This window comes from Macrotis lagotis, chromosome X (genome assembly GCF_037893015.1).
Source record: "Macrotis lagotis isolate mMagLag1 chromosome X, bilby.v1.9.chrom.fasta, whole genome shotgun sequence".
Taxonomy (NCBI): Eukaryota; Metazoa; Chordata; class Mammalia; order Peramelemorphia; family Peramelidae; genus Macrotis; species Macrotis lagotis.
Window position 1 is genome coordinate 52,132,881 of NC_133666.1, and position 21,545 is coordinate 52,154,425.

At 39.6% G+C, this 21,545-nt stretch overlaps 1 protein-coding gene across 5 annotated transcripts in view; it reads left to right on the top strand.

Moving 5' to 3' along the window:
* Positions 1-21,545, top strand: part of LOC141500161 (transmembrane protein 182-like) — a 266,580-nt gene that overhangs the window by 94,942 nt on the left and 150,093 nt on the right. For all 5 annotated transcript variants that reach the window (XR_012471854.1, XR_012471856.1, XR_012471857.1 and 2 more), the window contains 2 exons: positions 6,784-6,885; positions 17,951-18,098. The gene's annotated coding sequence lies outside the window, so the exon portion shown is untranslated. The remainder of the gene's footprint in view (positions 1-6,783; positions 6,886-17,950; positions 18,099-21,545) is intronic.

Here is a 21,545-nt window from a genome sequence, read left to right on the forward strand (position 1 = left end):
TTATAAAATTGAGAGGTAACAAAAAGTCAGGAGGGATGCCAGAATTCAAATGAATAAAGGTCTAAAGAGGTTAAATAACTTGCCCAGGCTCACACAGGTAGTAAAGAAGTGGCCAAGCAAGGATTCAGACATAAGGTCACCTGATTCTAGAACCATTCAACACATTTTAAATCATCAAATTGTTCTATTCTCTAGCCTAGAGGTGTCAAACTGAGGTTGAATGCTGCCTGAATCACATTGAAATGCAATTGTGAAATGTTTAATGAAACAAATGAAAATTTAATACAACACAGGTAAGGTTAATATGTGGTTTTCTAAGTCCATATTTGGCCTACAGGAATCCCTTTCAATTTGAGGTTGGCACTGTTGTTCTAACCAACAAGTGTCTATTTTTTTTCCACAAGAATAGTTGGGAGAACAGTGTGATACAATGGAAAGGACTCTGTATTCGTTGTTGGAGGAAGGACCTGGGTTCTAATCCTGATTCTGCCTCTTACAGCCTAGGAGGCCCAGTGTAAGTCACTTAATCTCTTTGAATTTAGTTTCCTTATCTGCAAAATGAGGAACTGTAATACTATGAGACACTATAGCAAATACTTTGATGAAATATATTTCTAGCATTCCCATGACCTGTCCTTGATGAAGCTATGCTTTCTTTTTGGGATTACTGCTCACGCACCATCCCTTTAATAATTAATTCTCAAATTTTCCACAGGAATAGAAGTTAAACTCAGGGGCATATGTAGATTGCATTTTCACCTCTTTTTTCCTCCACTCTCCCTTCTCTTTCTCTCTGTGTCTATATCTTCATCTCACTGACTGTCTCTCTCTCTCTCTCTCTCTCTCTCTCTCTCTCTCTCTCTCTCTCTCTCTTTCATCCTATGGTATTTTTCCTATTTTTCAACATCTTTCTAAACATCACATGTAGTGGTTCAGTCATGACATTGGCTAATTGTTGTCGGACCTGGAGATGTAGTTCTTCTGGGTATGGTGACCTGAATTCACCAAGAGCAGTGAAATACTCTCCTTACTTGACTGACACTGGGTACCAACTCTGGATTAATCATCTTACTGCAGTCCTTTCTCGACTAAAGGTCATCCTGATTGGTAGAGAAAACATTGCTAAACCCAGATACTAACAACTTTGTTTTCTCTGTTGTCAGTCAGTTACTATTGTTTCACTATTCTGATCAGTAGTCTTATCTGGGCTTTCATTCTCTCCTTTTTCAAAGTATAGCTAAAAAAAGCATGACAATAGCAATAGCCAACCCATTTTTTCTTGTCCCTGGCATTTCCCCCAGCATTCTTTGAACTTTGGACTTCCCAGCACAATTCCCAGGGGACCCTGTCCTGCTTCTCAAGTCATCCTTCCTTACTTTGTCCTTGCCTCCATCTTCAGTACCTATCTGGTCATGATAAAAATTGATACCCAAGTTCTCTGATTATCTATGTAGGTAAATCCAGAAAATTCCTATTTTATTCTTCATCATCATATTTCTCTTTATGGCCTTTGAATTTAATTCTTGAGCTTGTCCTTCTTGGTCTGCCTTCCCCTGTAACACTGAGTCTCTGCTTCTCCATGTAGGGTCATAGACTTGGAGCTCTAGAGCTTAAATATCAGTACAACCCCAGCACTTTCCAGATGTGAACCCCCTCTCTGAGGTCCAGGTTAGTTAAATGATGTGCAAAATAGTAAGTGGTAGAATCTGGATCCTCTGAAACTTTTGAAATTTCCTCTACTTTCCAAAATCTAGGGTACATGTCCAACTATGTGTAGCATCTAGAGAGGGCCTGGTCCATAGTAAATTCTTGTGGATCAATTCTTCTCCTTCTCTATTGCAAAATCCTAGGAGGACTAGTATCATGGTTCCCATCATTTCTACCCAAACAAATCAATTCCTCCTTGTTAAGTGATACTCACATCTAAACTAAAATTTCTCCTTATTGGTTCCTTTAACTTTTGTAGGAAGAAATGATAACTAAGGCACATCAAAAAGTTAGCAGTCAGGGGTGGCTAGGTGTCACAGTGGATAGAGCATGAGCTCTGGAGTCAGGACGACCTGAGTTCAAATCCGGCCTCAGACACTTAATAATTACCTAGCTGTGTGGCCTTGGGCAAGTCACTTAACCCCATTTGCCTTGCAAAAAAACCTAAAAAGAAGTTAGTAGTCACTCTTCTTTTGGCAAAGAACTCCAGTATATGTTTGTGTATTTGAAGTTCCCCATTCCCAATGGGTCATGTTTCCATGCTTGAATTATAATCTGTCTCCTAAATACCTCATCTATTTCATCTTTCTGGACAGATGGTCTGTAGTATACTCCAAGGATAAAATCACTTCTGTTCCTCTCTCCATTGATCTTCACCCCTCTGATTCCTGATTTTTCCCTGTGAGCATCTTCTCAATATACAATATTATTCTCTCTTGATCTTTCTTGTTCTTTTTTGCATGTAGTATATTTATGTAGAATATTCTAGTCATAGGTTTTATCTTTTTATTAGGTTTTTTTTGCAAGGCAATGGGGTTAAGTGGCTTGCCCAAGGCCACACAGCTAGGTAATTATTAAGTGTCTGAGGCTGGATTTGAACTCAGGTCCTCCTGACTCCAGGGTCGGTGCTCTATCCACTGCACCACCTAGCCACCCCTATGGGTTTCACCTTACCAGTTTTAGTGATACCCATGTGGTCAAATTTCCTTACTTGTATAAAGAATTCTAATTTCTGATTATGACCTAAACTTTGAATATTTGTATATGGATGGTGGAGGCCATGGGTTTTGTTGCTAGTTCTTACCTTGGGTTTTATCTCTTGTGAAACTCTTTGTCCCCAATGGTTAGCCTTGGCCAAAGTCATTTTTGTCTTCTGATATCAAACATGATGGAGAAACATAGGCCATTTCCCCTTCCCCTGTTCCTTTCAGTTTGAAAGCTCCTTTGATTGATAAGACAAATATGTTCTTTATGATCTATGTTATGTACATTCCATCTGAGGCCAGTAGTCTGACATGCCAATATTTTAAACTGTGGTCCAGAAACCCAAATTCTGCTCTCCAACCCTGTTTTCTTAACTACCCATCTCTCAAAACATCTTTTCTCTTCAGCCTCCTTTGCCTTCAGTGGCAGCATTGAGAGAAAACATCTTGAGTCCCTATAGTCTTTGATTTCTTGTCCAGGTCTTGGTAATTTTTTGAAATGTTCCTTTTGGCAATAGCCTTTGTATCTCCTTGAATCTCCACAAGTATAACCCACTCATCTTGAAAAGTCTTGGGAGGTAGCAGACATCTGCTGAGCTATCGGCAATGTGACAACTGCCTCAGTATCTCAGAGCAGGAAGTCACCAACCACCAGAATTCATCTCTTTACTTCCTAGGTGATTTTTTACCTGAAAATAGCTACGATCTCCTTTGTCATCCTTGGAGGACTTGACAGCTATTTTTTTTGCCTCCAAGCAGCCAACTCCTTCCTTTTCTAAGAAGCAATTTCAATTGTTTTTTAAGGCCCAAGAGACCAAGACCCAAGTTCTTGACTTTTTTCTGTTGCTGTTCTACTTGACATCCTCATGACACAGGTCAGGGTCCCTTCTACCTCTAAAAACCCATTTTCTAATTTTTTTGGCAAGGCAATGGGGTTAAGTGGCTTGCCCAAGGCTATACCACTAGGTAATTATTAAGTGTCTAAGGTCTCATTTGATCTCAGGTCCTCCTGACTCCAGGGTCGGTGCTCTATCCACTAACACCACCTAGCTGCCCCTTCTAATTTCTTTCTGCACTGAAGCCTCTCCTTCTCTCTTTCCCCCTCTTCCTTTCATGGGAGGAAGAGGACACTTTATTGCTTCTCATGCTTCGAAGTGTGAAAAGACATTCAGCCTCTTTGTCTCTCCTTTCTAGGGGGAAGATCATCCATAGTAGTCATTGAGTTGTGGCAGAAGCACAATTATCACTCACTCAGTACAAGTCAACTGCAAGTTTCTCCCTACTTTCCACTGTCAGGAAAGGTTTATTCCTTTGGATCATCCCTCACCCCTTTGTTAATTTTAGTCTCTCTCCTCATCTCTTAACATTTTGATAGTCACGTGCAATTTCCTTTCCCTTCTCTCACTCAAGTCTTATCCTCTCTTGTCAAGTTGTTTTACTTTCCATGTTTGACCAGTGACCTTCTCTTTTTGCCTTGACTCATTCTTCTCCTTTGTTTCTTCACAATCCTTTCACTCCTTCATCTTGAACCATCTCTCCTTTTATTTATTATGTTCAACTGGGTCTTCAACTTTCCAAGTTGTTCTAAATTTCCCCTTCCCAAATTCAGTGCCTGGTCTTCACAAGTCTTCAAATCTTTTTCACAATTTCACTTTTACTGATTTCTTCATCTATCTCTTTCTTCAGCTCTTGATGCCGCTCAACCTACTCTTTCACGACCTTCTGGTGTTAAAAGTTAAGCACCTTGCCCAGGGTTACAAATAGTGACAGAGCCAGAATTTAAATTCAGAGCCTTTTGGCTCCAGAGTCAGGATTACCAAGACATGGAGTGACTGCATGGTTGATATGATTGTTACCTGGTCACTTGTATTCTTATAATGAATGTCACTTAAGCATGCAACCCTGAGCAGTTTCTATTATCACCCTTGTACCTTTTATTGGGCAGGCTGGCAGACACTTGCTGTTATTTATACTTTAGAATAAGCAAATTTCAATCTATGTGTCCCTTCTTCCTTGAGATTGACATTCTCTCAACTATGGCAAGAAAGTTCCTTTTCTTTAGGAAAGGAATTTCAGAGGACATGGGAAGAAGGATTTTCTTTTGGAGGGGTGAATTGTCAATTAATTTATTGAATTATGAAATGGGTGAGGCATGGCTGTGACAGTGGGAAGTGAGGTTACAATCGAACTTTAATGCAGAACAGATGATGTAGGGGAGAACAGATATAGAGACAAGAGGCAAGAAGGGAGATGGAGAAAAAATGGTGTAGGGTTGTGGGGCTGGTTGCTGGGGTGGTGAAGGAAGTTAGGTATCATGAGGAAGAGGATGGGGAAGGGAGAGACACAGAGAATCACTCCCATGACCATGGATTAAAGTTGGGAATACTTGGCAGTATGGACCCAGATGGAGATGGAAGTCTGCTTGGGGGTTGGGGTCCAAGGTCTCATTTTTCATAGAATTTTGGGGGGAGACAGACTGTTATTGGTGCTACCCTGGAATTACTTCATTAGCAAATCCATATCATCTCAAAGCTATCAGTAACCATAGTTGTTCTGCTGGTCAATGTCTGGAACTTCTCCAAAACTACATATCTTAGGATAAAAAGGCCCTGACAGCAAGGCTAGCTGGTGTTCCTTGATTTAGTACATAGTCTCAGGATATGAGTTTTGGTTCATGTATGATACAATATTCTAGTTGGGTTCCTTTGACCTTTGGGACAATCTGTATGTGACTTCTAGGATCCCTTTGTAATCTTACATCCTGCTAGTATTACTTTATACTAGCTACTTAAAAACTGACTCTGTTGATTAGAAAGGGATCAGGAGGACCAGAACGAGATACAAAAGACTTTCCTCTACCTCCACAGAAACATAGGCTACTGGAAACCACACAATCTGTCCACATGCAAGGCTGACCCTTTCCCAGGACACATTTTTAGGTAGCATCAATTCTCTGGGTAGGTATTATCATATAGCAAATGCTTCTGCAGTTATTTGAAATGGAAAAGCACTAAAATGCGAATGGTCGTTCTAAATTCTGAGTTTTAACACACTCCAAGCTCACAGTTGCTAACGTGTTTCATAACCTGCTATCTTAATATTTTGCAAAAGTGACTGACAAGCAGATTGGTATCAGAGAAGTGATCCATGAAGCTGTGAGTACCGAAGTTGATGGAGCATTTACAACTTTCTCCTTCAATGGCTCATCATTTACATCCCAACCACTGGAGGGAAACACCCAGAGCCACAGAAAATTGATGGCAGCACAGTTGAAATGTGACATTACTGAAATGGGAATGTCTCTGCTGATATAGATAGACAAGGAGAAAGATTAATGTGTACTTGTAACCTGGGTTCTTCTGTGACCTACGATGGGTTGAGGGGAAATTGGGGGCTAAGTTTATAGAGCAAAAGAATATTCATTCGTCTGGAGAGTAGAATGGAAGGGAAATGTTTTCCCTTTCTTGATGTTGCAGAACTCTCGCAGGCTTTCATAGCCTGTCCTATTTGGATCTCTCTTCTCTTCTGATGTCTTCTAGTGTGTTATAGCTGGACTCCATCTATGGCTCTTGGCTATCTAAGGCTATCTAAGGTTCACTTATAACTTTTTCTCAAGCTCCAAAACTTCATTTCTAAGTCAATTTCTTGGAGATTAGAAGATGTTTTCTCATATAAGCAATGTTAGCTTCCCAAACCTGGGGGGGGGACATTTTTCTCAGAGTATCCTTATCAGAGGAATTGGAATCCCCCCTTCCTATTCTCCCAAACCTCATGCTTCTCTCTTAAACTCACATCATAGCCCTTACATCCATAGTATGCTTTCTTCGATTTCCTTGCCCTGACATCTGATATTACTCTTTTTTAGCACCTAAGGACTGATTTCTAGCTTCATTCCTGTGTGTTATCTCTTAGACATCCTTTACCTTTCCTCTAACAATGGCCCTTGTGCCTAATATTGTTATTCACTGAAAGCATCACAATTGCTTGTTATGGTTCACCTAGGCTGGACCATAATAAGCCTTTTTTAAGCCATAATGTCCTACTGTATTGCCTAAGAATGATTTTTTGATCTTCATTCTCATTTCTCCCCCAGAGCTATCTGGATCCAGTGGCCAGGTATGAATCAGGATGACTGGAGGTGACCTTGGATGAGAGACAATCAGGGTTAAGTGACTTGCTCAAGGTCACCCAGCAAGTAAGTGTCAAGTATCTGAGGCAGGATTTGAACTCCCGTCTTCTTGACTCCAAGACCAGTGCTCTAGCCACTGCAGCACCTAGCTGCCCCAGTGAAGTGCCTATGGCTGTGATGGAAATCTAGCCTGGAGTGCAAGCTGAGAACAAGTTCATTCTGGAGAAACTATTGAGCTCCTCCAAACTTATCTTTTGCTTGCAGATGATATTGTGCTGGTTATATAAAGCTCTGGAACATTGTAGAGCCTCCTGGAAGAGATCTCTAAGCAAAGAGTTGAATGTGACCATTCACATAGGAAAGATCAAGCAAATAGTCCCAGATTGACATGTAATTAAATCTGCACCATATATTGATACATATCAGTGGACCTGGAACAAAGTGGGATGATGAGGATGGATTTCATTACTTTCAGGAGACTGAAAAACTCCCTCAATAATCCCAAATGACTCCCCCACACAAAGACCCTTTTAAAAATGCCAACCTTCTACCCATGTTATTAAATAGTTTTTAGATATGGGATATGATGTCTGAAAAAAAAATGGAAATGAATGTCATGCAGAGGCCAATGAAGCCAAGGCCATGACAGTGTCAATAGACTGTGAGGAACATGGAGTGGAAAGTCAGAGAAAAGGAGTAAAAGATAGTATGAAAGAAAGATATTCTAGAAAAGCTGATCTGGCCACATCACAAGGGTAAGGAATGAGAAGTACCCAGAGTCACTGTTCTATTTGTGTTCTTGTTACTTTAAGAAAGTGTTAGTACCTTGGTTGTGTAGCATAAATTTATGGGAGGGTAGGGGCAAGAATGACACAAAGTAGGCATAGGTGGGCTGTAATCTGCATGGGGGGATTTCAAGTCACTGAGAGTATCCATCTATCCATTTGAGTGTTCAATAAGTAGGAAAAGGTAAGAACGCTTAGCTGCCTTCAATGAGTTTTTTATCAGGCCACAGGTAACTATATCCCAAGGTCTCAGAAAATTTCCAGCTATCCCACTGCCAGTGCTCTTTAAAAAATTGTGTAGCAGGAATGTTGATGAGTAAATTTCATCTTATTATTCACAAGAGAAGAAGGTAGAATATTCAAAGTATAGGGCAATGCATTTGAATTTAATTTCGGGGGAAAATCTTGAATTCATCATCAAAAAGATGGCATGATCCTTTAGAAAAAGGAAACAGTGATTGCTAATATACAGGATAGCTTCATCAAGAACAAGTCATGCTAGACTGCAATCATTTTCATTTCTGATCTGGTGATTAAACTGGTAGAACTGAGAAATGCCATAGAAATTGTTTAGCTGAATTTTAGAAAAGCTCCTAACAAAGTTTTTCATGCTTTCCTTGTGAACAAGAAAGACAGAGAGATGAGATGTTGAGAAGAGGAAGGTTCAAAAGATTTAGAACGGATTGAAGAGGTAGCTCCAACAAGTAGTCATTAATAAATTGGTATTAAACAAGAATTATGTCTTTAGTGGAATGGCCCAGTGATCTACCTTGATTGACCATTTTGCAACACTAACTTTGGATGAAGGAATTGATAGCATGCTTTGTGTTGTATTTACATATGGCAGACACAAAGTTGAGAGGGGTAGCTCACTGATAGATGACAGCCACTCCTAAAGCAAAATCTACAGGAACTGGTAATTTATTGGATGTTGCCCTGTTTTCACCTGTTAGGGGAAAGAGAACACTGATATTTTGAACATGAAAGAATAGATGTATGAAAGTACTCCTGATTAATAGTGAGGCTAGAAGAAGGAAAGATGAGCTAATTTTTGAATTTGTTTACTCTAAGGTGACAATGGGACATCCCACATGAGATATATTTTGAGTAGGAGTCAGGGCTAATGATCCAGATGTTGGTTTTGAAAGTCATTGAAGTGAAGGAGATTGTCAGTGGAGGAAGTAGGGAGGAAAATGGGTCAAGGACAGAACCTTTGGAAACCTCTGACTTAAGGGCATTCAAAGAAGTCAGAGGCTGAACAAAATTAAAAAAGATGGAGTTAAGCAGGAGGAAAACCAGGCAGGTATGGTATGGTGTCTTCTGTATTTAAGGGAGGAGAAAATACTTAGACAGTGGGCACTGGTCTCTGGTACAAAATATCACAGAGTAATCAAGGAACATGAGGACTGGAAAATGTTTTTTTTTTTTTGCTTTTAAATTCTTTGATGAATTCTGGGACCCAGTTTCAATAGAGGGGTAATGAGAAGGGGGGATGAATAAAGAATTGTTATTGTTATTGTTTGGTTGTGACTGACTGGGACCCCATTGGAGGTTTTCCTGGCAAAAATGCTGGAGTGGCTTGTCATTTCATTCTCTAGGTCATTTTATAGCTGTAGAAACTGAGGCAAACAGAGGGAATTGACTTGTTCAGGGTCATTTAGACACAAGTAGTGTCTGAGACTGAATTTGAACTCAGGTCTTCTCAACTCTGGGCTCAGAGCTGTATCCTTACAGTTCCACCTAGTTGTCCCAATGAGAAAGTGGAAGCATGGATTGTAGACTCTTGCTTTTCCCTAGTAATGAAATGGAGACTGGAAGGGGTAGCTGAGTGACATTTGAGGCAAAAGAACATAATGTGTCCCAATCCCAGAGCCTTTAACAAATGGGTCAATGAAAAAGCATTTGCTCGGTAAGTTTTAGATGGCAGCAACCAATCCTAAGACAACATTTACTAAAGGTCTACTATCTGCTGGGCACTGTACTAGGCACTGGGAGTGCAAAGAAAGGCAAAAGACAGTCCCTGTCCTCAAGGCGCTCCCAGTCTAATTTGGTGAAGCACTCTGCGAATGATTCTGTACAATCAAGGCATAGACAAGATATATTTGAGATAATCAACAGAGGGAAGGCAAGGAAGCTTTCTCCATGTTCTTCATATTGCCCTCCCTTCCCAAATGGAGAGAGTGTTCAAGTTATATTTGGGGATCACTTCTCTTGGGGATTGTGCTGAGCCTAAAGGAAATCATAAAGGTCTTCGGTGTATGGCTACAGCTTTGGAGGAAGCTTTTTACCTGACTCCCTCTCCATGCCCTTGTCCCCATCATGAACTCAGAGAGGCACATGTGTGTCACTCCCCCACCCCCCAGTCCTCTACAGGGTAAACTCCAGTGGCTTCCTATTGCCTCCAGGAGCAAATATAAAATGTTTTGTTGGACCTTCAGATGTTTTGTAACTTAGCCAGTCCCCTTCTGTCTGTTTAATCTTCTTACATCTTCCTCCCCTGTGCATATGCTTTGATCCAGTGACACTGGCTTCCTGGCTGGTCCATGAATAAGACCCTCCATCTCTGGCTGATCCCCATGTCTGGAAGACTCTCCCTCTTCACTCAGTCTCCTGACCTCCTTGGCTTCATTTTGTAGCTGTTTATCAAAGGGACCCCTCCCCTCCACCAAGGGGCTAAAAGCCCCCCTCAGTAGGGATCTCTGGTAAACAGTCTGGTGTTAGTTTTCTGAAAGAACACAGGAATAAAGGATTCCTTCTCTACCAAGATTTAATGTATTTGGTCAACAGTAGTAAAAGGCAATTAGTACAGATCACACCAATTGTCCACCTTAGGGAGAGCAGGGTTGAGTTTAAATAGGAGATTCAGATCCCTTCCCCCCACCCCCCCTCAGATGTCTAGGTGTTGAAGTCTTTAATCTGCTAAATTCCCAGGGGAAGGGATGAGGGGATGATCTATTTTTTACTGATTATTTTATTTTTCCAAATACATATTATGAAGGTTTTTCAACATTCATCCATATGCCTATTTATATTTTTAAGTCTCAACATTTCCTTCCACCCTCCCTTCCCACCTTCCTCCAGAGAATAGTCAAGTTAATATTGTACATACACATTTTTGTTACAAATATTTACAGATTAGTCATTTTCAGTATGAGGAATTAGGATTAAGGGAAAGAAATTCATAAGAGAACTTTTTAAAAAAGTGAATGTAGTGTTCATCAGATTCTAAAGAATTTTTTGTTTTGATTTGTTTTGTTTTTCTTCCTCTGAATGGGGATATCATTGTCCACAGCTGGTCTAATAGAGTTGTCCCAGCTCTCTGAACTGCTGAGAGCAGTTGCATCTATCAGGGTTGATCATCTCACAATATTGTTATTAATGTGTACATTGTTCTCTTGGTTCTGCTTCCTTCGCTTAGCATCAGATCCTGTAATTCATTCCATGCTTCTCTAGCATCTGATCATTTATGGTTTCTTATAGAACATAATATTCATATACCTTAACTTGTTTAGCCATTCCCCAATTGATGGGCATCCTGAGGGGATGATCTAAAGGTGCAACTATGACCTATCAGAGTCTGCACAGATGGGGGGGAGTTGATTATTCCCAGGAAAAAGAATTATTCTTGGGGCTTTGGAGATAGGGAGGTATAGTCTCATGCCTCTTTACAACCAAGCAAGGTCAAAGGACAAGGGAGGTATTCTCTCTTTATGACATTTCTATGTCCAAAGGCCTTCTGTCAAGTTTAACTCTAATTCAAAATGTTATTTAATTCTAATGCTTTCATTCCCAACTCAAATCCCACCTTCTCTACAGGAAGCCTTGCCCAATCTTTTAATTCCAGTGCCTGCCCTCTATTAATTATTTCCTATTATTCCTTATACAAAGTTTACTTGGTATACATACATACATATATATATATATATATATATATATATATATATATATATATATATATTTGTTGACTCTCTCATTAGATTATAAGCTCCTTGTGGGGCAGAGACTGTCTTTTGCCTCTTTTTGCATCTCCACATCCCTATAGTTTAGCATATATTAATGCTTGACAAATGATTACTGATTGATAATGATTGGGTGTCTTTCACTCTCATCTTTCTACATCTCAACTACAATTTCCAGTTGTCTCGCTCCATTTCTGGTCACTGGACCCAGAGAGCTCTGGAGAAGAAAGTGAGGCTGGTGACTTAGCATAGCATTCAATTCACATACTTGTCATGGCAACACCTCCCTGATGTTGTGGTCTTCTTCAAGAATGAAGGACAAGGGGCGGCTAGGTGGCACAGTGGATAGAGCACCGGCCCTGGAGTCAGGAGTACCTGAGTTCGAATCTGGCCTCAGACACTTAATAATTGCCTAGCTGTGTGGCCTTGGGCAAGTCACTTATACCCATTGCCTTGCAAAAACTAAAAAAAAAATGAAGGACAAATAACAACATTCCAAGTGAGAAATACAAGGTCCCTATGGTCAAGGGAGCTAGAAGATACTTTTTGGTGAAGAGAAGGCCAGAAGAAGAGTCAGTAATTACCATACAGGATTTGATCTTGGTGGGGACCTTATTTGGGCATTTTTATTTTGAAATCTGTACAAGAAAACCAAACACCTCCTGTAATGTTTTTCCTAACTTGTAGAACTCCTTAGTGACTTGTAAAGGACCAGGAATTCTCTCCCTAACTAGCACTAAGGGAATGCATTTCTACAAGTAGCTTTTTTCAAGTTTTTTCAGGGATTTCTCCCTCTGCCAGTTATGGATGGGGATACACAGTTAGAATAATACCCTTTTCTGCTCCTCTTCTCTTTTATCACTTATCCTTCAAGTTAGCAAACATTAAAAAAAAACTGTTGCAAAGTAGTTAGGACTCTACCTTTTTTCCTTGAGGAAAAGGTAGTCAAACCTATATGATAAGATGAACATTTGTATATGGACTATGTGATGATTTCAGCACCCTGAGGACTGACTACCTCGTACTCCTAGATTCTTGGGAGTTTTCTGAGTCACAGAAAAGTCCAGTGGCTTATCCATTGCCCTGGATGTGGCAGCTTTTCTTTGTTGTTGTTTGTCCTTCATTCTTGAAGCAGGCTGCAACATCAGGATGGTGATTCCATGACACGCAAGTGAATTGGATTTAAGTGAGGGGGTCATTGTGCAAAGTCACCCAGACTCACCTTCTCCTGCAGAGCCATCAGCTAGCAGGTGCTAGAGGCAGGCTTAGAAAAGATCTTCATAAATTGGAGCCCAGCCCCCTACCCACTCTAACAAACTATTTCTCTATTTTGTACAAAGAACTAAAATTAGATTCGTCCCCATTTCAGAGACTTGGATCTTCGCCAAGGGCATTTCCTCACAGGATTTGAGGCTAGCATTGGATCAGAAGTCTGGGAAAAAACACAGGACCGTGGCTTATTGGTGGGGCTGCAGGGAGAGGGAAGAGCAATGGAAAAAGAGTTAAGAATATTGTCAATGAGATTAGTTGGAACTTGGGGAGTAGAGGCGCAAGCTTGCCGAAGTTGCTGACCATTTTCCCCCTTATGTTCTTTTAAATAAATACATTTTTATTGAAAATCTTTTGTTTTACATTGTCATTTAGCTAGCATGTATGAAGCACCTACTGTGATGTCAGGCAATGTGCTAAATGTTTGAGATACAAAAAACAACCCCTACTCTCTACGAGTTTATTGCAAGAAGGGAAAGAAGAAAAGAAGGATGGCTGGATTTAAAAAGCATCTATTATATGCTAGACTATGCGTCAGGTGCTTTCCAATTATGATCTCATTTGAGACTCTCAAAAACCCTAGGAGCTAGGTTATTATGATCCTCATTTTACTGTTGAGGTATCTGAAGCAGACAGGTTAAGTGACTTGTCCAGGGTCACACAGTTAGAAAGTGTCTGAAGCCAGATTTAAAGTCAGGTCTTCCTTACTCCAAACCCATCACTCTATCCATTGTGCCATCAAGCTGTCCCATTCTTAGGAACCTAAAGTTCTCCCTTCATGTCTCCTCTTAACTCCAGACAGCTATTCCTATAACTAAGACCCTTTTTTAAAAGGAAAGAAATGAGAAAGAAATATGTTGGAATCAATATGTTGGAAATGTCTGAAAATATAAGTAGTGTTCCCTAGCCGTGGAGCTGCTATCTTTGCATAGAAGTGAAGGTAGCTCTTCCTATCTTTTCTGGGGCCCTGCTTGCTCTTTGGCATTCGGCAGTGGTCACTTTTAATTAGTAGGTGATTGCTCTTTCCACCTATGTTGATGAAGCCATCATGCATATATTTTCTTGACTGCTTTCTTCATTTGACATCAGATCATGCCAATCTTTTCATGTTTTTCTATATTCACCATATTTGTCATTTCACAGTAAAATTAGTAATATTCCATTATATTCGTGTGTACTAATTTGTTCATCCTTCTCTAATTGATGGACATCCACTTTGTTTCAAGTTCCTTATTACCATGAAAAGTGCCATTATAAATATTTGGTTCTTATCAATAGCCTCCTTGGGGTATGAGCCTAGTAGCAGCATCTCAAGACCAAAGGGAATGACCTTTTTGGTCAAGTTATTTGCGTAATTCCAAATTGCTTTCCACAATACTTATCTTGAAGCAGGGAAACTCTGGGAGCAGACAAATATCATCATCTTTTCTGTGCTGATAAAAGTATTTTCCCTTTTGTGATGGCCACCAGTTGGGCAGAGGCCAAACTGTAGGTCTGACACCGGGCCCCCCCTGGTATGTACCCCCACATTGTTGTTGATTCCAGCATGCTCTGGTGGGTGGCAATGGCCAGGAGCTAGCTACATGTCTGACCCTACTCATATATCCTCTGCTAATTATTTCCTCAACACTGACCCTATGGCATACGTGCTAAACATAAATTCATATTAATTGTGTTGTAAAAGAATCAAATCTAAACAGGAAAAAAATTATAGAGAATAAAAACATAAGATAACTTTTAAAAATTGCAAGTAGTAAGCTTTGGTTTGCATTTAAACTTCACATTTTCTTCTCTATATGTGGATATATTTTCCATCCCAAGTCCTTTAGAATTGTCTTTGATTATTGTCCTGCTGAAATGAACACATCCATCATAGTTGATCATCACCCAAAGTGTGTTAATCAATGTGTACAATTTTCTTCTGTTTCTGCTCACTTCACTCAACATCAATTCATACAAATCTTTCCAGGCTATTCTAAAGTCCTATCCCTTATGATTTCTTACATAACAGTAGTTCTCCATCATATTAATATACCACAATTTGTTAAGCCATTTCCTAATGGATGGGTATCCCCTCAGTTTCTAAATCTTTGCCACTTTGAAGAGAGCTGCATGTATATTTTTGTACATGTGAGTTTTTTTTTACCCTTTTTTGTGATTTCTTTGGGATACAGACCTAGTAGTGCTATTGCTGCATCAACATTTTATTGTCCTTTGGGTATAACTGCAAATTGCTCTCCAGAAAGGTTGGATCAGGCCACAACTCCACCACCAATGCCTTAGTGTCCCAGGTTTCCCATATCCCCTCCAACATTAATCATTTTCCTTTTTAGTCATATTGGTCAATCTGATAGGTGTGAGGGGGTACGTCAGAGCTATTTTAATTTGCATTTCTTTAATCAATAAGGGGTTAGAACATTTTTTCATTAGACTATTGATAGCTTTAATTTCTTCATCTGAGAATTCTGGTCATATCTATTAAAGATGTCTTAACCCTCTATAAGAAATTTAACTGACCAGCTTTCTTTATCACTTATTTATTTGCTCTAACTTTTAATTGATGTTTTTCTTTTTCTTTTTTTACCCTTGTACCCTGGGGCCAGAAAGCTGTGTGATTTCTTCACCCATAACAAACCCTAACCCTGAACTTCAGTTGACTTCCAGATCCGACTACATTCTGATTGTGTGTTGCTCTTCTCACTACCTTGCCAGAATTCACTATTTTCATCTTTAGTCATTTTTGTTACTAAACTGTTCTCCAGTTTTATGGATATATGTGATGAAAGCTCAGAGCTGGTTTGATTTTGATTTCTTTTGTTGGTGATTTGGAACATTCTTTCATGTGCTTGTATGTTGTTAGTAATTCTTTTGACCACTTATTTGAGAATTTTCTATGTATCTTGGCTATCAATGTCAAATATATTTTTTTTTCTGAAAACCATCACTTTTAATACAATTTTTTTCCCATTTGACCATTTCCCTTTTCCTAGATGTATTCATTTGTTTGTTCAGAAGCCTGTCAGTAGATGTAATCTGTCTTTGGTAATGTCTTTATCCCTTGTTTGGTTAAGGATACATCTCCTACCCAGAGCTGTGCAAAGTATATGATCTACTTCTCTTTTCATTTTTAAAATATCTTCCTCAACTTTCACTGAGGGTCTCCAGGTGGATGGGTCCTGGGAAAATAGAAGAGGCTGGAGCTGGTGCCTGGGGGACTTTCAAGCAGCAGATGGGGATGGAGAAATCCCAAGTGGCTCCACTGGGGAGGGAAAGGTCCTGAGGCTATTGTCTAGTCTTTGGGCCTGTGGTTTGGGAGGGCTGCCTAGCTTAGCAGCAGTTAATTAGCTTTTGGGGTGTATGTATGTCTCCCTAGAGAGATTATAAACTCCTTACCACTCTTTTACTCCTTTATGATCCCCAGGGCCCAGAACAGAGCTCAGCACATAAATAGGCCTTCAACAAATGCTCCTGCATTTCAATTGAACAAACACTTTTATTTATTGAGTGAATGAATGAATCCCACTTAGTACAATTTTCTTAAACCTAGTGACCTCCAGCTAATGTAACTGCCTGGGAGTAGTTTAAGGCCCCAAGCCTTAAATCTCAAGACAATTTACAACCTAAGTGCTGTTTTGGCTGAATTTGAAAAAAACTAATTTCTGTGTGATTAGAAAGGGGAAGATGGCAGGGAGCCTTTTAATAAGGCCTTTCACTTGCAAATCACTGAATGGGACTTTGTCTACCTTTTGAAGAGCTCAAGTTTACCTGCTATTTCTCAAATAGACATTTCTTCTGTAGAATCCAGACTATATTAAGTCTGGGAGGGAAAACCTTTGGAGAAGTGTGCATATTTCTAGTCTGCCAGGGCCCTGACTTCAAATAGCATAGGGCAGTCATGGGGGGATTCAAGTATTTTTCCCCACCAGTGGCCAGCCAGTAATACTAAAAGGGAAGACCTTGTCAATGATGAAAAGGTCTCCAGTGAAAGAGATAATAGAATAATAGATACTTGCTGTACCCTTCCAGTAGAATATTAAACTCCTTGTGGGCTGGGCCTGTTTCCTTTTTATTTTTGTACTCCTAGGGCCTAGCAGGGAGGTGCTTCTTGAATTGAATTGACCCCAGAGAGTGCACAGTTTAGTTGGGAGGAGTGAGCACAAATTACATAGAGGCAGTAGGCAACTCAGTAGGAGGAAGAGTTTCTAGTCTTAGGGCCTGGACTGCCAGATTCTTTCACTAGATAAAGGCAGGGTTTCAGAGAGGGCCTTTGGGCACTTGCTGACTGGGAACAGGGTGTAGATGACCCGAGATCTCTCCTGCTCTGAGATCTTTGAAGGCACTTCCACTGTCATTTCCATGGGGGGGGGGGGGGTTCTTTCCCATGGGTAGCTGCAAAGATATTTCCACAATGTCAAATTGTTGTTGTCAGTGATTGGTTTCTTGGGTTTGGTTCTGCCCCATGATGAATTGCAACTGAGACTAGGGAATGCAGGTTTTGGAAAGAAAATAGAGATTTATTAAAGGAAGTTACAACATATTAGGAAAGTAATAAAAAAAGTTAAAAAGACTTTAAAGAGAAGACCACGTGGATTGCTGATTGAATTGGCCAGGCCAGCTGGCCAGGGTTCAGCAGAAGGCTGGAAGGTCAGAGAAGGAGCCCCTTCCTCAATCTCCTTAAATTCTCTCCCAGAGTCCATGGGAGAGGGTGGTGACCTGGGAGTGACCCAAGTCCCACATTAGAGATTTTTCCTTTGGGGGAGGGGGGGGTCTCTTTTGGGTGGTCTTGGGTGTTTCCAGGGCCTGTGCTCCCTGACTGCCCCACCAGAAGACAATGCAATCCAAATCAGGTTGAAGGTGTGGCCTAAATGAGATGATAAAGGAATAAGGAAGATTCCCTTCACAGTGCAAACACATTTACAAAGTTTGTCTCCAACTAATCTCATCACTCCTATGCCCATCAAAATCTCTGCATCGAAAGTGCTTTCCTTTTATCTGGAAAACCCTATAACTTTCCTACTACTCCTTCCTCCCCTCCCAAAAAAAAGGAGGGATGACAAAATTTCCTGAAACATCTCCTCTATAGCATTTTTACAGATTTTTTTTTGCATTCATCCACAGGCAGCCTCAGTGCTGAAGCCAAAATTGATTTTGATGAAAGACTGAAGGACATGAATGGATCATGCTAATTGGATCAACATGTTTCCTGGGCTTCAGGCAACTGCCTGCATGGTGCAGCTGATGGGTCGCTGCTGGAATTCTTCAAACTGTACGTGTCAATTTATTGATCGTAGAGTGTGGAACATTTGAATCGGTCTTCAATAGTCATTGTGCTACAGGGGAGACTTCATAACTCTTGTCAAGTTTTTTTGGGGGGTGAGAAGGGTTGAAAATAAACATTTATTGATAGTTTCAGTGTTTCCATCACCCATGTTTATTTTCTTTATAAGTTTTTTTTATTATGAACATAAATATTCACATTTCAATATACAAAGGACAGAAAAGGCAACTGTGAATCCACAAGTTTCTATTACATACAACTTTAACAAAACAAAAGCAATACAATAGCATCCACACTGCCCTATTATTCAGAGTTTCCTTCTGAATTTCCACTTTCTTCTTTGTATTTTAAAAATCTTTCATTCGTTCTCTTTTTTGATATATCTTCCCACTCTCTCCCTCAATTCTCTTCATTCCACTGGAGAATAAAAACATTTTAACAAAATATATAAAGGAAGAAGGAAGATTCCCTTAACAATGAAGACAAAAGATTGACAAAGTTTGTCTCCAACTGATTACAAACAAATTAGCCATGTCAGACATTTCATGCCACATTCTGCACCTGCAATTCTACCCATAACCTCTCTGCCAAGAAGCAACATACATGCCTACACATTGGTCTTCTGAAGGCAGGATCAGTCATTGCACTGATCAGATTTCTGAAATCTTTCATCATATATTTTTTTCTCAATATCTCCCTTTCCCTCAACCTCTTGGAAAATCATCATTTCTTACAACTAACAAGAAAAAAGAGAGAGAAAGAAACAGTTCAGCAAAACTAGCCCACATAGAAAAAGTATAACATTACCTGTCAGGTTCCTTACCAGTAATCTCCACCTCTTTTTAGGAAAGTATGTAAAAATAACAATGACACAACAAAAACCCAAACCCTCAACGTTAGGAGAGAACTTGGAAAATGAAATCCAGTATCATTATAATTTTTATTATTCAAAATTTAGTACTCATCATCTAGAAATAATTTCCATTCATGAATTTAAAAATCCTCAGCTATCTGAAGCACACAGTGTTAATGTCTATATTGTTTCTGGTCAAAAGATAGAAGTCCCTGTATATATTTAGATCTTTCCAGAATGAGATTGACTATCCAATTTTGTGATCACTTCACATTCAATTTCTATTACAATCCAAGTAAATGTGTGGATTTGAATTACATTTGCTATCATTATGATTGTGTCATTAGATTGTGAGCTCCTTGAGGGCTTTTTATGTATCCCTAGGCTTAGCACAGGCCTGACCCATTGTAGGCTCTTAAGAAATATTTATTAATGGATTGATTTGAAACACCAAGTAGTATCAGAGGATTATGACGGTAAGTGCCTGGCACATATTAAGTGTTTAATAAATGCTTTTTACTTGTTGACTAATTCACGTCTATGTTCCTAATTCCAGTTAAATATCATATAGTTTAAATTAATTTTGTTATTTATAAGATCAAAGAGCTACATCTTAGAGGATATCTTTGATATAAATTCGCTACCATCTACTATTTGACCAAGAAAATGTCTCATTCGGGGTTTATGTTCTTCAGAATCTGTTGTGTAATATTTACTGTAGATATACTATTCCCCTCCAAATCATCCTGTTGTTTCTTTTTTCTTTTTGAAATTTATCCGTAGCATGCAAAATGACAACATAGAAGACTCCACTTCCTTATTTCAGCTATTTAGCTGAAACCAGGCAATGGGGAAACTAAGAAGTGGGGCAGAGTTCTTTCCATTTTGTTAATTTTGTTGGAGCTGCTGGAGGTCAAGATGATCTTTTAGATTTTCATTTGCCTTCTGGAAGTTCATATCACCCTGGCAGGAAATTTGCTATCACCGGGCATTTGCTATCACCGAAACCTTTGAGGATGACATAGGGAGTTACTAGTGTTTTGCTTCCAATATCTATGGAACATATTTTTTTTCTTTTCTTTTCTTTTATCTTTTTTTAGAAAGATTTTATTTATTTTGAGTTTTACAGTTTTCTCCCTAATCTTGCTTCCCTCCCCCCACCCCCACAGAAAGCAGTGTTAGTCTTTACGTTGTTTCCACGGAATACATTGATCTCAGTTGAATGTGATGACAGAGAAATCATATCCTGAAGGAAGAAAAATAAAGTGTAAGAGATAGCATAATTACATTTAGTTTTTTTTTCTAAGTTAAAGGTAATAGTCCTTGGTCTTTGTTTAAACTCCACAGTTCTTTCTCTGGATACAGACAGTATTCTCCATCACAGACAGCCCCAAATTGTCCCTGATTGTTGCACTGATGGAATGAGTGAGTCCATCAAGGTTGATCATCGCCCCCATGTTACTGTTGGGATATACAATATTTTTCTGGTTCTGCTCGTCTTGCTTAGCATCAGTTCATGCAAATGTCTCCAGGTTTGCGTGGAACATATTTGACTTCTGACATTAGATATCCATGCTGGTTCCTGTCCCATGTTACTGGTATGCTGATAATGGGAGGAAGAAAAACCAATTCAAGTCCAAGAGACTCCCACAGCAGACAAACCATCACCAATAGTCCTGTTTCCTATCAATGAGGCCATAGGATGAAATAGTTCTGGTAAAGGCAAGTGAGAAGGAGACCTTATATAGCACCTCCCTCACCATAATAGACATAATTGTGCAACTCATGGCTACAGTCAGTTGGTAGGTTGATGTGGTCCCATTCAGTACTGAACAATGACTAGTTGAGGGATCATGTTCCCCAAGAGTGGGCTGGCCTCTCAAAGGAAGACAAGCCTCATGTTCATAACAATCATTCTGTTTCCTAGATCCAATGCAAAATGAAAGCTAATTCATAGACTTAAAATTATCATGGTGGTGTCATTTTACTGGGAACATGGTAAAAACAGCCTATAGGAACTGTTGTACTTTTTTTTTTTAGATTTTTTCAAGGCAGTGGGGTTAAGTGGCTTGCCCAAGGCCACATAGACAGGTAATTTTAAGTGTCTGAGGTTGGATCTGAACTCAGGTACTCCTGACTCCAGGGCCGGTGCTCTATTCACTGTGCCACCTAGCTGTCCCATGTACTTTTGTAATATGTGATATCTCCACATATAATTACATTTTTAAGTCTAGGACCCAAGTGGCTCTTTGTTCTACCTTGCACATTTTTTATACCATGTCCTAAAAAGGTAACAGCAATTGGTCTTTAATCTGTGGTTCAGAATAAAGCAGATGTGTTTCCTTCATTTTTATATGTTTATTTATGAAACTTTGAAAAAACTTAGTAGTCATTTGAGGAAAAAATTCAGATTTTCATATGGTTATGAGTCTATAACAGAAACTTATTGGAGAATGAAGAGTTGGGCTGTGTCACATGAACTAGAAATGCTAGGATGAAACTTGGAGAAGGGAGAGAAGAGATTGGGCTTCAGAGAAGATGTAGTATCTGACCTGGTGCTAAGGATGGCCAGAGAAGAGAGA